We start from the raw sequence: 14,217 nt of genomic DNA on the forward strand, positions 1-14,217 counted from the left end.
GTGACACAACAGGCATTACGACGCAGCGCACATTTGCAAGGTAAATAAGGAATAAATACAGATTGGTATGTAGGTGAAGAATGTAGCCACTCCCTCCTGGTGCAGGGACCAGACCCCAAAATATGAATAACCTTTTGTTACTATTCCTAGTTCTAGGTTGCCGTATTGGTCTGTTAGTGTGTTGAATCAGGCTCAGTTTGCATGCTTCTAATATTCAGACACTCAAAAACCATCAGCCTTGATTATGGGGATCCGTGAAAGGAGGTCCCTCTGGGAGGAGACGGTACTTGGAGAGCTAGCCGGTACATCACAGGGTTCCCCCTACAAGGGAGTCGCCCCGCCAACAAAACTGCCTGCCACCCCCAAGAAGCTCACAGCGTGCAGTAAATTATTTGTACGTCTAAGGGAGGTTTGCAGTTCATTTTAATAAAAATGGCCTTTCTAAACTGCACCAGATCGCGTCCTGAGCCATTTCTGTCTGCAGACACCTTCACATCAAACTGTTTTCTACGAGACACTAAGCTACTCCTAGTAGCTGCATCCCTCTGTCGCTTTAATGCGACAGAGGGATGCAGCTAAGAACAGCCGTCGCATGTAATTGTCCACCGGACTGGGCCCTCCATTCCCAGTTCACCAAACATCATATTGAAATCAAACTGATATAAAGAGAAACGGTACTAGCAACACAAATTTGACGAGGCTGGCACAAATAGCAAAATAATATGGAAAACCTTAAATAGTCTAATGGACGGTGATGATAAATCCCTGCCAACACATCAGTAAACCTCTGCCAATTACTTCAATTCTTTTTACAATGAAAAAAAATTAAAAGTTAAGTCAAATATATGACATGGTGATTGCACGTCCACTACTGTCAATATTCAAAAAGTGTTGAGTCCTAAATGCTCTACAGGGTGACAGGTGTAGACGATACTGATGGTAGACTCCTCCAGTTATCTGCTAAGTTTGTGTCACAACAGCTGTCTGCTGCAGGGACCTTCTCCCTCACAGTGGAACATGTCTAAAATAATTACTAAGAATAAAAAAATAAAATAAAAAAAAGTGTTGTTCAACAGACACAATAGTAAGCCAATTAGCATTTTACCTGTATTATTATGGAAATTTTGTAAACAATAGTGTGTAAGCAGATGCAAAATGACTTTTAGCTCCAAGGTCATTTTCAGATGTCCTACAAGAATACAGTTTTTTTTAATTGTCGCAAATCACCAAAAAGTTTTTCCTTTAGAAACAAAAACCCATCTATAAAAACAAATGGCTGCATTATTCTTGTAAAACACATTTTTGTTGCTAGATAGACCCTCATGAATGGATCAGAAACTGATCCCGAATGTAATAAAGATAATTTTATAAAGTTACACTCAGAAATATTCTGAACTCTGGCAGACCTAGATTAAAAAAGAGATTTTCATCCAATCAAGAAGTATGAAGGAAGAGAGGCATGTAGCCTTCATAATATAACCATGTATATAGGCAAATGAGAGAAGCAAAAAGAGACAGAAAGATGGATGAATAATAGAAAAGTGGAGAGAGGCAGAAGATGGCTGCTCATATAAAGCTATATTCTGTGATATTAATGGAAAGTTAAGTGGAAGAAAAAGCTTAGCAACCCCTCAAAAAAGAAGCAGCATTATGTTGATCGTTATTTTTTTCTATAGGGGCACTGGACAAAAGAATGAACCAATGAAACTGCAATAATTAATGATTTAATAATAAGTGAGCCACTTGTGGCTCTGGAACTGCAGATTTCAGACCCCTGATCCAGAAGATGAAAACTGTGATCCCAGCTCAATAAAGCTGAAGCTGAACGTGAAAAACTTTAATTTTTTTTAATCCTTATTAGGGTAAAACTGTATAGGTAAAAAATAAAATTGGTCACTTTGACCAATCAGTTATGGTCTCTTCACCATTGCATATCATCGTTAGAGGTGTATTTAATGTTGTGTGTTTAGTACGGGGGCCATGGCCATTTCTATTGGGGCACTGGCCCCCTTTGGCCCCCCGTCTAGAACCGTCCCTGCCAATATCGCGATGGTTTGAGTTGTTTTGAAAGGGTTTCCACTCCATCAGATCCCCAGGGGCCTCTGTGGGGAATTATCCCAGACACACCCAGGTTTCCTCCCACGGTCGGCTGTGTGTTTGTGTCTGAGCTCTTCAGATGTAGCGCAATAATCACGGCGTGTCGGCACACGACTGACATGTTGCATACGTCATGCCAGCACAGTGATGACACCTGTACATGGCATGTTTTAAACATGTTTAAGGCTCCAACACCATTTTGTTCCTCAGCCGACAAAAGCGAAGGGAAGAAATTTCTTTTAAAAAGCTCAGTGACATTTTTGTCACCTACCATGCGAGGGATTGAGAACACATTTGCAGATACGTTTTTCTTAATTAACATTTACAAGTAGCTGCGTCTTATTTTCTCCCAAAGAGACCAAAAAGCTAATAAAAGAAAAAAACAAATTTTCAAACCTGAATTTAATGTAAAAGGACCATCAGCAACATCTGCTCGGTGAAATAAACAGCAACCCAACTTAAATTGTTACAGTTTGGTGTGCACCTGTTTTTGCAGCTGTAATTTGGATTAAACCATGTGATTGTGGGGAAAAAAAGCACATAATTTTCACATTGTGACAATAGAAGTCCAAAATTAGGCCCAGTTTAAATGATAATAATCCACTTGTTGGGAAATCAGTGCAGACACACAGAGACAGAGAGAGAAACAGAGACAGAGACAGACAGAAGCCTGATTTTATTGTGGCTTCCAGCCAACAGCATGTCTCTAATAATACAAGAAGCAGCAGAGACTGCCTCCCCACAGCAGGATGCCAAAAGAAACTATAAAGTCAGCCCCCCCAAATTTATCTACACTGGAGAGACCAGCAACCGTGGGTCTGAATGAAGTTTGGTGACCCACAAGCATGTGTGCAGGCTGGAACCAAGCTAAGTACAGCGTGCTTTCTGTAAAAAATCAAAGCAGCGGTGATCTCTCTAAGATGTGCAGGAGAAAGCTGACCCAGGAGCCAATAATCCACAATCCTGCAGGCCGTGCAGAGATCCTCACACTCCACAGGCCGAGCGCCGCCCCAGCTCCTCCAGACCGGCCTCCCAAACGAGGCCTTTCACCCTAAAGCTAGCCGCTTCCTCGCCGCCGGCTCAAACTGCATTACAACCAGATGCCCCAAAATCAACGACAAAGGCAGAGGTTTAGCAGAGATGATATGGAAGGTTAGGATGGGTTGAAACGATTTAAAATGATTTACTTTTAATGTGTTTTTTCCAGTGTTTTCAAGGTTTGACTGAGGTGAAGACCTGGAGCTAACAGGCTAAGCCACCCGCTAGCATTCTTGAACCAAAGCTATGCTAATATGTTCTACATTGCGTTTCTCGGCTATGCCAAACTATATTTCCATAAAGGGTTTTTACACACTGATGGGACATTAATGTTTTAATGTTTTGGTTTTTCCGTCAGCTCATCATAACAAATATAGCTTAAGAAAGTATTTTTAAATGAGCTCCTAACGTCCGCAAGCATTAGCCGCCATCTGCCTCCTTAATAACTTACTACTAACACAAGTAACTACGGCTTGTTTAAACATAACGCTTGTTTTTGGTTCGCTCAACCATCGTCTGATAGTGCTACGAGCATTAGTACAGCATTAATAGGAACATTAGTGTCAGATTTAAGGGTGTTTTGTGTAACTTTAAGATTAACCCACTTGAAGTGGGCCCAGATGTGCCCCGACACATAATTTAAAAACGTGTAATAGCACAACACACGAGACTTGTTCCATTTCTGTTAAAGGCTGATTTTAAAACGCAAGACTTTAAAATAGTTGGCCAATTTTCAAAGTCTGAGAGACAACAAACGTAATGATAAAAGAAAAACAATCGTTGCTAAAACAGGTTTTTGCGTACAGTGTGTGGTGTCCGGTCAGACGGACAGATTTCACTCAATCATACAGATGTCTGACGGGAAATCTTGCAAAACCTCAAGATTAAATGTGAATTTGAAGAAAATAAACTTGGACGAAGAGGAAGAACAATGGGGATACTTCGTGGACTACTTTTAACAGAACATTACAAAAAGAAAAGGAGAGCAGGGGCTCTGCGTTTGCTACACAAACATGGAGGTGAGCAAATTTTTAGGTGCTTTTTTTCAGACCACTAGGAATTAAGTTTACTTTGGGTTCAAAAAGAGCGCTGCCCATCTGAAACCGTTGGTGCACGGGTCCTTAAGCTGCTAAAATAAACTAAAAGCAGGGTCAAAAATCCTGACCCGTGTTGGTGTTTAGAACTACATAACAGAAGGAACAGCAACATAAGAAAACATGTTGGCAGCATGGAGGTAAATGGATTTAGTCAACCAAGTTCACAGGTCTGAACTTGAAAACACAGCAGAGGAGGGTTTAAAGAAAAAACATTTGTCAGGAATGAATAAATGAATGAATGAATGAATGAATGAATGAATGAATGAATGAATGCAGAGCCACACACCTTTACAAAGACCAGTATTAAAAAAGAAAATGCATCCAGAATTTCAGGGATAACGTCAAAGCTGAGGTGATCAAGACACAAAGCGGGATAAAAACTATTTTAAGAGTGAAACAAAGAGCCGCTCTAAAGACAAAACAAAGTTCTGCGTCACACCTATGCTGAGAAAAGTACTCCTTAAGAAACCAGTCATGCCTGAGAGCATGAAAGAAGTCAAATAATCTGCTTTATGAACAAGAGAAAGTCGACTTAAACCGGCTGCAACAATGAACATGTAGGAAACCCCCATAGGGGTTATGTTTTTTTTTCCCCCCCAACAACTGATGGTGAATCTGATAGTCTCCTGTTAAAAGAAACATTTCCCAAATATTTTAAATGGTTATATTATCTTGAAAATCAGAGGGCCAAACTAAATCTATTGTTGAACTGAATCGTAAACAGAAGTCTGGGTGAACTGAGGAGAACTTTACGCTGTGGTTACAGCACAAGAAGCTTTTTTTTGATTAACATCTGTCTCCTGATATGATAATGTGTTTGTATCTGGAAGTGCTTGCTGAAGTCAAAACACCAACACTGGCTCACCTATGTAAATCTGATTACTTTAATTGATCCAGAACTACCATCAGTAGACGGGGTTTAACGACTCTAAGAAAAAGTCATGGTTTGGTGTGTAATAGGGGTTTGAAGTAATGGTTTGGTACATTTCCACCAAGAGATAGATAGATATATATTTTACTTTGGTCAGCTGTAACCAAAGAATGTCTTTAAAATTGCATATAAAATGTATTTTATATACTACAGTGTGAGCTGACTGGACGCTGTAGATAGCTGGATTTGTACTTCAGATTTTCCTGCAGTAACACTGATGTTTACGTTCATTTTTACAGCATTTCAGGCGAGTAACTCGGTGTGGAGCGCCCGTGTACCTTAGTGCTGTAGAAAGATCTGAATAAAAAAAAAAAAGGAAAAAAAAAAAAAAAAAAAAAAAAAGATCTGTACGCTGACAAAGTTCTGGTTTGGTGATAGCTGGAATTCCTCTCGGTTTTGTTTTGGTGTCGCTTTAAAGTTGTGTTTAAAGTGACACCAACTTTAAAACACAAAAAAGTTGCATTAAGCACTTGGTTGTTCAGGTGGAAAACTCTATTCATTACTGAGCCAACAGGACTGTGTAACAGATATTTTTGGTATGTATACATGTACAGCCATTAAGCAGTGAACAATTATTTAACTTGCTAGCTGTTGCTTAGCTGAACCACTGCTACAGACATTTATTAGATTAAATTAATTTCATTTTAAAAAGGAACCATTTAATTCAAGGGGTTTGATTATATTTTTACCAGTCTGGGTCATCATTTTAATAAATTCTTATGTAAAATGTTCTCCATTAGCTTCCTGTTTAAAGTTCAAAACCTTACAAGCATGTACTGGCAACGCCTGAACAGAAGATTTTATATTGTTTATAGGTTCTTTAAAATACAAATTCTGATTATCCTTTATTCTACATCTAACAAAAACAAAGCACCTGATCTGGCCGGCCAGTAAGTACAACAGATTTAGCACGTGGTCTACAGGTTCAGTAAAGGCATATTTTACATTTTTAACATTATTTGGCCAGCATTTCTTCATCTCTGGTCCAAAATCTAAAATACTTGGATTAAAACATAAATTTAATGATTCTGGAGTTAGTAAAGCAGTTTTTCAAAAAAAAAAAAAAAGAGATTTTTTTATTAATAAGAATAACTTTCAATCCATGTGAAATTAGGAATTTCATATGGATTTTAAATTAGGAACACCTTGACCAAGGTCCTGTCTGAATGTAGTCATTGTCAAATCTCAGTTACTATGTTACTTTTCGAAGTTTCTGCAAAGAAAGAGTTGCCAACCAACCCAGGGTGTAGCATCCAAAATGGCACCGGTGCCCGAAGTGGGGTACAAGACCCCCAGAGGGGGGTTGTGGGTTATGAGACACCATGCGGGGGTCGCAAGATGAGATTTTATCATAGCAAATGTATGCCTTTAATGGAAAACAATACTTTTTTTCATAAATAATGACATTTCAATGTCAAAAGACATCCAGTTTCTTGTAAATATGTGAAATTAATTTTAAAATATGGAGTTTTTTTTTTTTTTGTAAAAATTCACTCCTCGGTGGCCAACAATTTATTTAATGTGCAGCAGCCCCAATATGAATTTTTGTGTGAATAAAGTCATATTAGGTGCAGAAGAATTAACTTTACAAGAAGTCATAATATTATGAAGAGTCATGTTACAAGAATTAGCTCACAGTTATTTGCATAATATTTGCACAAAGTCCTGATACTAATAATAATTTGAAGCTGATGTGCTAAAAAGATTAACTTTACAAGATGCTTAACATTTCTTATTCTAACACAGCGGAAAACTGTTAATTTTTTTGGAAGAGTTCTCATAAAATTATGCACAAAAGTGTCGCCAGTTTCTTGCGCTGTTACACACATTGTTGCAAAAAAAGATGGAGTTCTCATTTTATTTATTTAGAAAAAAATAAATAAATAAATAACTTGCTAACTTACAGACTTTCTGCAGTCAGATTTAAAGCCTGTTGCACAATTATCTAATACTCCCATTTAAACCCTGCTCCTCCACTCCCCTTAAAAAGAGCTAGAGCTTTAAATATGAGCATACCAGCTGTCATTTTCTGCAGATATATTATTTAAGCTTTTATAAAAGGTTAACAGAACTTGTTGTCCAGCCATTACCAGAAAGTGTAGAGGCAACAGCAGCCGGTACGGCCGGTTGCAGAACTAGTTCTGGAGCGTGGCTCACCATGACAGCAGGCAGATGCAGCGGGAAGGGCAGGAGAAACGCATACCTGTATGACGACAGTGAAACCTGAGAGGATGGAGGAGGGGCGGCTCCGGCTCACACAGCTCAGGTGGGCAGGCGCGTTCAGAGAGGAGAAAACAGGCGTGCCAGCCTTTTTACCAAAACTGATAACAGTTAAAAGATCTCCTGATATATCCGGAGCATTTTCCTCAATCCTGAAAAACAGGAGTGGAAACTATTTACGCGCTCGCTGGGTCCCTTTATGTCGAGCAGCCAGACGTTCCAGTCTTTCAGCATATTGTTGACCAGTAATTCCCCACATCTTTTAAAGCTCTGTTCAAATGTTAGCTTCATTGTTTGTTTTTTTAAACAGGGTTTCCACGGATCATTAAAAAGCATTAAACGTCATTAAATTATTATTATTTTTTTTAATTAAGGCCTTAATTGGCATTAAAAGTCATTAAATACGTTCATAAAAACAGTTTGGTCAGATATATTATATCAGATATAACTGATTCCGTGTGTTTTTGCACAGAACCAAACATGCAGAACTGCTAACAGTTGATCGTAAAGCCATATGTTTTTAAAATGTTCGGAAAAGAAGCTCAGGGCAGAGACAGAGATAGAGAATGGGGGAAATGCAAATTTCAACAAGAGTAGGTGGAAAACGAGGAATTCGGAAATTGGCTGCAGCCTGTTGACGGTAAAGATGACGAAGGATTTTGCCGTGTTTGTAAAAAAAAAAAAATGAATAAATAAGGTTTGCACAATGCGTGTCAATGCTTTACGATCTCCCATGAAGTCGTACAGACAGTGGTGTAGTCCAGGGTATACGGCGCATACCCACTTATTGTTTCAGTCAGCATTCTTTAAACTAACCTCTGGAGCGATATTTGTGCCTTTTGTCCAGCTCACCAGCCAATCACAGACAGGTTTCTTTCCATCCAATCAGAGTAGGGCTTCAGAGTACCGCATTCAGATGGATTCAATCAAAATGCTGCAGTTTTTGGCAGAAATTACTAAACATAACAGTGGGATTGAAGAAAAAAACAACAACCAATAAACAGTTTAATGTTTTAGCCTAAAATATTGAGTTTAGGATAATTCCTTGAGTTACTAAGTGAGGTGTGAAAAATAAATAAACAGGCAACCAGTGAAGGGGGGCCAGGATGGGGTAATGTGCTATATTTTATGTTTTTTCATTAAAAGGTGTGCAGCAGCATTTGAACCAGCTGCAGATATTTGAGTAAAGACTGACCGATTCAGAGATAAAGAGAATTAAACTAATCTATGATGAAATGAAGGCTTGGAGTAGCGTTTCCATATTATAAGAGTCATGGATACTTGTTGATGGCATTAAAATTATTTCTAAGACCATTAAATTAGAGTTACTGATTCCTGTATAAATCCTGTTTAAATACAGGCCTCGTCACATTTATACAACATCAGGATAATAAACCGCATTTAGACACGACACTGGGTTCTTACCCTTAATTATGGCAGAAGGATTCATAGGTCAGCTTTAATTGGCTTAAACATAAATATGCCTCTCAAAATATACCAGTACTGGACTGGAAAAGTGTTTTTAAAAAGCAGCCAAGGAAGTTTAGAAACCCTGGAGCCATTTAGCTCAGGACCAAATTTAAATGGTCTGGCTACTTAGAAGAAAACGTGGAGAAATTAGGACTTTTTTTTTTTTTTAACAGCGCTGAAAATACCTGCTCCTCCGGTCTTCTTGCATTCCACAACTTTCTCTGACGTCTTCGAGCAGCCGCCTGACGTTGGGAACGAACAGGATTAAAGTTTCCCCAACGACAAGGAAACGAGCAAAAAAAATTAAAAAAACGGTTTCACCAAAAGGTTTAAAACCAAAATGTCAAACACCATTGAACTGCTTTTGTTTGATATATTTAAACAACGTTACCTCAATGGAAGTGAGAGTCAAAACTATTTGATTTAAAGGATCGTTTAAATATTTAATAAAATCATAGCAGCCTTCTTTTATCCAGCTGACCACCAGTGTGCAGCAACAGGTAGAGTACGGGAAGTGCTGCGTTACGACGCGTTCCACACAGCCGGTTCCCTCTGACAGAACCGGATGGAAAACTTTAAAAATTTAAACAATCTTGGAACCGTCCCCGATCCTCATCTCCAAGCGATCAACTCGCTCCAAGTTTGCGTCGTTACAAATGCATCAGCGGCAGTTTGTCCTGATCCACAGAAAATAAATTCCTGTTGTTCATTTAAACTCTGACGTTATTTCCCGGGGCAAATTTAAAAAGCGATGCGTTTTGCACAAATAAAAAGAATGAGACAACCGAGTCAGACCAGACGACGCCTCGGCTGTAAGCGACTTGTGGATCGGCGATGAAACCCAAACCGGACCTGAGAGTCCTAAAGAAGCTTTAAGCTCATTTTCGTGTTTTTACGTGAAGGAACCAAAACTAAAGACTCTGATTTCTGCTTCGTGGCGTACCAAACCCCTTTTGAAGTAAACGAGTCGCGTCTTTAGCGTTTTACTCACAGCTGGAGTCCAGACAATGAACCCGTCAACACACCAGGACCCGGTTCGCAGCGACTCCAGCACAGAGTCCAGCAGTGACGGCGCCCCTGAGCAAGGCAACAAGGATCGAGAAAAATCACCTTTTCATGACCAGCAGAAACGAAGCAAACCGACAACTACCAGGGGAACTTACGTCTGCAACCACCTCATACGCTGAGCAGTGAAGAAAACTGGTTTTGAATACTAATTTACATGTTTTGTACGTAGCAATATGTAAAGACCTAATTGCAAATACGTAAAGTAAACTAAATATAGTGCTGTAACTTGATTTAAATTGACCCATTATGACAGAAAAGCACAAATTACTAAATAAATGTGTTGCTTTTTCTGTATGTGAATAGAAAGTTATTTCTTATTCCTGTGAATCCTTAAAAAATATTACAAGTTTCTGTTAATTTCTCCTTTTTAGATTATTTCATGCAGGTTTTGCATTAAATTAGGTCATTTTGTGGCAAATGGATGTAGTTTAATACGAACAAGACGTTTAGGTTTTAAAAAGTTAATTTGCAGCTGAACCAGCAGCTTTTCTGGCGTCTGTTTATGTGCGACTCTCAAGGCGGGTTCCTGCTTTGTTTATGTGAAAACATCTCCAAAGCCTTGAAAAGGTGAAACCCAACAGGACCAAAGTGACGCTGCAAAAATGCATTGCATGAAGTTAAAACTAAAGAAAAACATGAATGCCTTCAGGGAAAGCCGGGGCGGAGGAAGAGCTTCAGATCCAGGTTCTGTCTGAAGCATTTTGCACCAAAAACCAAGAAAGTTCTGCACCTCAGCCTGCAACGTCTTGACCTCAACCAGCCACTCACTCCATTTGCCTCTCAAGTCCTGATTCAAATTCTGCGTCTCTGCTCTCCATCCTGGGGTTTTTCATAAAGAGTCAAACATTTCCCTAAACAAAACTAACTCGATCTGCATGAGAGGAGCTCCTTCTGTGGCCTTGTTTATGGAGAAACATCTCTGTTGGATGGAGGGCTGAGGTAAGAAGTTCCACCTGTGTTCAACCAAAACGTCGATTAAACAACAGAGCAGAGCTTTCAGAAGACAGATCAACGTTTTGAAGATGAGAAAAAAAAAACAGAACCATAAAACAGAGAAACTGTCATCATGGAGAGCCAGAAGAAGAAGACATAAACCGTAGGGATAAGTGAACAAAATATGGCAAAATATTTACATTTAATAATGCAGATTTGTTGAAGTGGGGTTCTGTTGTGATCTTAATATCTTGCAGTGCCGTGAAAAAGTAGCTGCACCTTCAGATATTCAGTTTCTGCTTTTTATTTCACATTCAAACCCTTCAGATCAAACTTATTTTAATATTAGACAAGAAATAAATCTGAGTTTTCAAATGATGACTTAATCAAAGGAACAAAACCTAAACCAACCTGACCTTCTGTGAAAAAGTAATAACTCCCCTTGTTAAATGGTGACTTACTGTGATTAACCACATTGCTCTAACCAGTTCCTGTGCTTAGTTAGCATCGGTTCTCGGTTTTTGCACTGGAGGAACCTGTACTGGGAGCATCATGTTTTAAACTTTATGGTTTAAATAAATCAACATAATAGATTGTGTTTGTTTTAATTTAAGAGAAGTATAAGGAGGAAATATTTTTCACAGCTTCATATCCTAACATCCCATCAGTTTTTTGTTTGTTTGCTCTTGGCCGTATTTTGATTAATTGTTGGCTTCAACAATACTTTTTAATTTTTATTTTTAATTCAGAAGACATCTAGACTGAGCCACAGAACCCTACTTATAAATAAAGGATAATGGCAAATGTTCTCTGCTCTGGGTCCCCCTCATTTTAACCATTAGCTCAGATAAGAACTAATTTCTCTTTATTTAAACTGAGGCGTTTTTTTCTTAATACACAGAGATAAGATATTGACTGCGTATAGACTCTCCACCGACCACTTAACTAAATAAGCCTAACTATTGCATGTGTGTCCTGAACAAATGGGAAGTGATTTAAATCAGAATATTTTAATACAATCATTTAGTTCACAGAACTTCTTTGTTCAGAGATGTAAAGATCACTCAAAATAAATTTAATAAAAACGACAAACGTTTTTCCTTCAAACCAATTTTCTAACCATCTAAAATCCACAAAATAAGACAAAAGGGGTCCACTAACTGATCTTGTTATACGACAGTCCACCCCAAGTCATTGCTGTATAATAAATATTTGTGGGATAGAAATTATTCCCCAGGAGAACATCTATGGTCGTGAGAACCCGAGCCTCTTTCTGATATCAGAACCAGGAATCAGAACCAAAACGTTGACGGAAAATGTTTTATATATATATATATATATATATATATATATATATATATATATATATATATATATATATATATATATATATATAAAAAAATCAGGAATCTTATACCACCCATTTATACAGATATTATTCCATTAAATAGAATATTTTATTGTTATTGAGATTGATAAGGTATGACAAAAGGGGGAAAAATTGTAATTTCAACACATTTCCGACAAACTAAAGTTAGTAAAATACCAAACTGTGGGGGCCACTGGTTACCCACCACCTTGGGGAGCGAAACCAAAACCCAAAGTTCTCTGATGCTGCTCTCCTTTACATGTGGAGTTGATGCTACAACTCATTAAAACTCCCATTTCCACCTTAAATTTAAATGAATAATTAATATACAAACAAGAAAGGCTGGGGGAGGGGGGGGGGGTATCTATCAAGATCAGGTATCTGGAGGAACGCATCCTATCAGGTGAGTTCTCCTCATACAGGTGACTGGAAACCATGAATCTGGACCCAAAAGGAGGCGCACTGCGTTCCGTTCTCTGCATGGAAGATTTCTAACTTCATCCACCGGTTCTGGTGGAGTTTCTCCTTCAATACCACGTTGTTTTACTTTTTTAGAGGAGAACAAGTGGATCAGATCAGATAAGAAAGAGTGAGATCCTTTTAATTGGACCTTTGGGTATCAGAATAATTAACTACCCAGACCAGAACCCCGGAACCCGGGTCAGAACTTTCAGGCTTCACGAAAGGCTCTGAGTTCAGTTTTTTTTGACAGCTTCAAATTATTAAATGTGGAACCACGTAGCCTGAAATAGTACACTGCCTACAGAACAGAACCGAGCCGAACCAGAGTTCTGCACCAGCCCGCCCAGGTGAACCGCCGCTCCTTCCCTCATTCTGGGCTTTTTGTTTGTTTTTAAACTGGAACAAAAGGAGAAAAGGAGCAGAAACTGGGAGCAGAACACAAACACACTCACCCAACGACCTGTAGAAGTTCCGATAGAGCTCTGAACGGGTTTCACACGCGGTATAAAGAGCCGTCCGTCACCGAACCATGTTTGTTCCGAGCAGTAGCTCCTCTTCCTGCTCCTCTCCGTCTGCGGCGGCTCCCCGCCCTGCTTCACACCGCCCTCCCCTCACCTGAGCTGGCCCGCACAAACCTGCCGGACCGGTCCGACGCCTCCGGGGCTCAAAACAACAGACGACCTGTAAAAAGAGCCGATGCCACCTCCAGGAGGAGCCTCACCTGCCTCTGCGTGCGGAAACACTCCGGTCACGTGACACGCAGGTGAAAGGCGGTAATTGGATTCTTAATTGGACCAGGTGTTGGATTGTGGGCGGGGTCAGCCTATTTTGTTGTTGTTGTGTTTTTTACCCTGGGCTTTTATTGCTACCAACCCCACAGTTAGAGCTTTACACATGTGCTAAAACAGACCAAACATGACATTTTAAAAATATAAGAAATCAGACCATATCTTGGGATATATAATCTATTTTATTTTGTGTTTGTTTATTTATTTTTCCAATGAATAAATTAGGAAAAATGTAACATGTACAATATTGAAATGAACAAAGCACCACAACCAAAAGAATAAATAATGTATTTATGTTTGCATAGCTTCTTTATTAATGTTGGTTTATTTCCTTGTTTAAAGGAGCAATAAGTGATATTTCTCCACTAGGTGGTGCTGGAGCATTGTCTGTAGACCAAAACAAAACCCACCCCTCATTTCCCTTCTCACCAGTCGCCTTCTATGCACAGGACAAAAACACAGAAAAACAGCGTCACCTTTCAGAGGAACATTTCAAGTGAAAAAGTAAATAACTCATAACTTTATAATGCTGTTAGCAAGACAACATTTTGATCGGCTGTGTGCTCTGACGGTGGTATAAACAAGGAACTGGAGAAAAACAGAGCTGCTGTGTGATATCATAGTATAGTCCTTCTAAAATATTACCTTTATTTCTTCACATCATATATATATATATATATATATATATATATATATATATATATATATATATATATATATATATATATATACACACATATATTT

At 38.8% G+C, this 14,217-nt stretch overlaps 1 protein-coding gene across 1 annotated transcript in view; it reads right to left on the reverse strand.

Moving 5' to 3' along the window:
• The window catches only part of atp8b1 (ATPase phospholipid transporting 8B1), a 44,432-nt gene extending 31,038 nt beyond the window's left edge, over positions 1–13,394 (reverse strand). Inside the window, exon 1 of the mRNA XM_012880951.3 lies at positions 13,138–13,394. The gene's annotated coding sequence lies outside the window, so the exon portion shown is untranslated. The remainder of the gene's footprint in view (positions 1–13,137) is intronic.
• Between the last annotated feature and the right edge of the window lie 823 nt (positions 13,395–14,217).

The sequence above is a fragment of the Fundulus heteroclitus genome, chromosome 8, assembly GCF_011125445.2.
Source record: "Fundulus heteroclitus isolate FHET01 chromosome 8, MU-UCD_Fhet_4.1, whole genome shotgun sequence".
Classification (NCBI taxonomy): Eukaryota; Metazoa; Chordata; class Actinopteri; order Cyprinodontiformes; family Fundulidae; genus Fundulus; species Fundulus heteroclitus.